The sequence below is a fragment of the Tupaia chinensis genome, unplaced genomic scaffold (genome assembly GCF_000334495.1).
Source record: "Tupaia chinensis unplaced genomic scaffold, TupChi_1.0 Scaffold143657_1, whole genome shotgun sequence".
Classification (NCBI taxonomy): Eukaryota; Metazoa; Chordata; class Mammalia; order Scandentia; family Tupaiidae; genus Tupaia; species Tupaia belangeri.
In genome coordinates this window covers 110,866-114,774 of record NW_006203505.1, presented here as the reverse complement: position 1 = coordinate 114,774, position 3,909 = coordinate 110,866, and positions in this window count along the sequence as shown.

The window sequence follows — 3,909 nt, the reverse complement described above, 5'->3', positions numbered from 1 at the left end:
AAATAGAACATTCGTTTTCTTTGGACAGTGTCCTGAGTACTGGAAGCATGACTTAGGAAGGTGGGGATGGGACTCCAGATGGGCATTCATCTTGGCCCCCTTCATGCCTTGCCCCATGAAGGAAGTGGTTAGGAAAGGGTGCTGGGCAAGAGTCTTCTTGGTCTAAAGATGACAGTGCATCTAAAAAATTAAATTCCTTATATAAAACTGTTTCTATTCTATTTTGCACAGCAAATTTATTTCAATTATGCCTAAAGAAAAATTAAAATAAAAAAAGAAACACCAGGAAAATGCAGGACATAGAAAAAACTAAAAAAAATCAACTAGGATGCATTTTCTATTTGCTTAAATTTAACTTTATGAAACATTTCAGTTTCAGTGAGCTTAATCTAAGTTTGTGATACCCAGTACAAAATCCTCTGACCACTTGTGAAAGCACTAAAGGTGATAGAAAAAAATAGATAAATAAGAATGAAATTGGACCTTTATCTTATACCATAAACAAACTCAACTTAAAGTAAATTTAAAACAACCATAAAACTAGATAGTGTGGACCTTCTGAAAGAAAATATGTGTATAAAACTATATGTCATTGGTCTGGATAATGATTTCAGGCAACAAATGCAAAAACAGATAAATGGTATTACAGAAAACTATAAAGCTTCTCATGTGGGAACAGAAAGAGGAACAATGATCAGAGTTGAGGCAACCAATGGATTGAGAGAAAATATTTGCAAAGCCTGAAACATAGCCTGATAAGGGGTTAATATTCAGAATATAAGAAAGTGCAATGACTCAATAACAAGAAAAGAGATAACCTGATTAAAAGAGGGGGAAAGACCTTAATAAACATTTCTCAAGAAGACATCTAAGTGGAAAATAGATGTATAAACAAATTCTCACATCACTGATATTTAAGGAAAGGTAAAACTACATCTTGACAAAACACCTGTCAGAATGGCTATTATCAAAAACATGAAAGATAAATGAAGAAAAGTGGGGAAAAGGGAAAATTTGCACACTGTTGATTGGAATATAAATTAGTACAGCTATCACAGAAAGTTGTATGGAGGTGCCTCAAAAAACTAAAGATATTATATGAAAAAAAGGTATGCAATGCAATTTTCATTGCAGTATAATTCACAGTAACCAACTGACAGAAGCAGCCTGTGTCCATCAACAGCTGAATGGATAAAGAAAATGTGGTACAAATACATATATGTATATATGTGTGTGTGTATATATATATACACACACACATACATATATATATTCATATATATACATATATATATTCATATATATATACATATATATATTCATATATATATATATGCAGATGCACCCATACACATGTGGAATACCATTCAGTTTTATAAAAGAAGGAAATTCTATCACTTGTAACAATATGTTTAAACAAGCAGGACTTTAATGCTGACTGAGATAAGCCAGATACAGAAATGAAATCTGTACATTAAATCTAAAGAAATCAAATTTATAGCAACAGAGAGTAAAGAGATGGTTACTGGTGACTGAGGGAGCTGACCATACACATGTGGAATACCATTCAGTTTTATAAAAGAAGGAAATTCTATCACTTGTAACAATATGTTTAAACAAGCAGGACTTTAATGCTGACTGAGATAAGCCAGATACAGAAATGAAATCTGTACATTAAATCTAAAGAAATCAAATTTATAGCAACAGAGAGTAAAGAGATGGTTACTGGTGACTGAGGGAGCTGAGAGAAATGTGGAGATATTGGTTAAAATGTACAAAATGTTAGGTAGGACAAATAAATTTTGTGATATTTATCATAAAACATTGAGACTACAGACAACCATAGTGTACTAACACAATATTACTTTGGACCTCATAATACATACAACTATAATTAATCAACTTACAGTAAAAATTTTTAATAAAATTACATTTAAAGATCATTTTTTTAGGTTGCGCTGGCCATTTTTCAAATGGTCTCCATATCCCTTCGTGTGCACATACAGAGTATTTCATTATCACATGAAGTTCTGAATAGACTGAAAATAATGAAGCTCCCTTTTAATGGTCTTCAAAGTTAGATGTGTTACAACAATTTAGTGTTACAATGCTTTAGCATAAGTTTTAAATGTACACTAAATCATTGTAACACAACTAACATACCACAATCACTTTTTTTGAGAGAGAAAATTTTGCTATTGGATGTGTACTCTCACTGGACAGAGAGAGATAGAGAAACAGAAAGTGAGAAATCACCCCTTGGGGGGAAGGACATGCCATAATCCCTTCTCCTCTGTTCTCCTCTTGGGATCTTGGACACACACACACATGTGCTCTGCATGATTTTAAGCCGCCGAGTCTGGGACTTGAACCATGGTTGACTATGTGGGAGTCCAGCAACATAACCATTACATTATCTGCTGGTCCCTCATAATCACTTTTGACTATTAGTGTCTCACTTACTCTGAATAGCGAATTGGAAAAGTGTAACAAAGGCATAATATATCAAATAATTATGTGCCTGATATGAAACATTTTATAAGATCAACCACAAAACTTTGAGGTGCTAGACAAGATGTCCTATCTAAGCCACCAGAGAATTCACTAGAGTGGATTCCAAATTCCATGAACGGTCTCACAAAAAATTATAATGTGGAAATTACATTAAAAAAAACTTGATTCTAGTTCTGGCTCTGCATTACAATATAGGAGATCTTGGGAAATTTACTTAATCACTCTCAACTTTAGATTTTCTTTCCTTACCTAAAAATTTTAACATTCACATATGTACTCAGTCATTTTTTTAGAATTATTTTATTTAACTTTATTTATTAATTTAATTTATTATTATCATAATTTTTATATTACATGTAATCACATATATATATATCTTTACAGTGCATTATAGTTTTCCAGCATGATTACCATGCATATCAGTCAAGACAAAGGTATTACTATCTACATCATCATCATCAAATAGCTTTTCATCATTTTTTCAGATTATTATTATTATGATTTATTTTCATTATTATTTAAACATTCAATCACTATATATCATTCAATTTGCAAAGAGAATTTATCCAACATGAAATACTTCTCAGACCTGTCCAGGTGAGAATACTATACATGTTATCATCAACAGGTAATAAACCATTTCTGTGTCCCACTAATGTCATGCCTCTCTATTTGTTCTCTTGCTATCCTTCTCTATACTCTTCCTTTCTCCCCCTGCCCCGTTCCACACTGTCTTCATAATTCATAACTATTTTCATTGCTTTTATGCCCTCCAGTATTTCAATCTCTACCATAAAGTGTGGATAGTCAGTATATATTAAGTGGATACATACAATATCTTTCTTTCATATCCTGGCTTGCTTCTCTCAGCAGTAGATCTTCCATAGTACTGCTGATATCAGTATTTAGATTTTGTTTTCCAGGCTGTCATGTAGGATTTAATATCAGAATTATACCTAGTGAATAGGTGATCATCTGAAGTTTTTCTATATTCTGGAAAATATACTTCTTAATGCTGCTTATGGTAATCACTAGTAACATTTTGTAGGCTTGACTCTATCTTAGAAATAAAATAATTCTGGGTTCCAGACAACAGGTGACCTGAGGCTGCTGGCCCGACCACCTCGGACCTTTCACATCCCCACCTCTACTCCTCTTTGGACCTCAGGTTGGTTGCATGGGACTTTAAGACGAACTCACACTCCACCCCACCCTACCCCATCTGCAAACCAGATCGAGCCAGCCAGCAATTCAAGACACCAGGCGGCCTGTACTTGCAGGCCCATCTGTCCAGGACCAGTCGCTCATCTTCTGGCCCTTCCCCAGATGCCTTTGGACTCTCTGAATTTTAGTGATTTGAATAGTGCACGGCACACATTGCACACTACATGATTT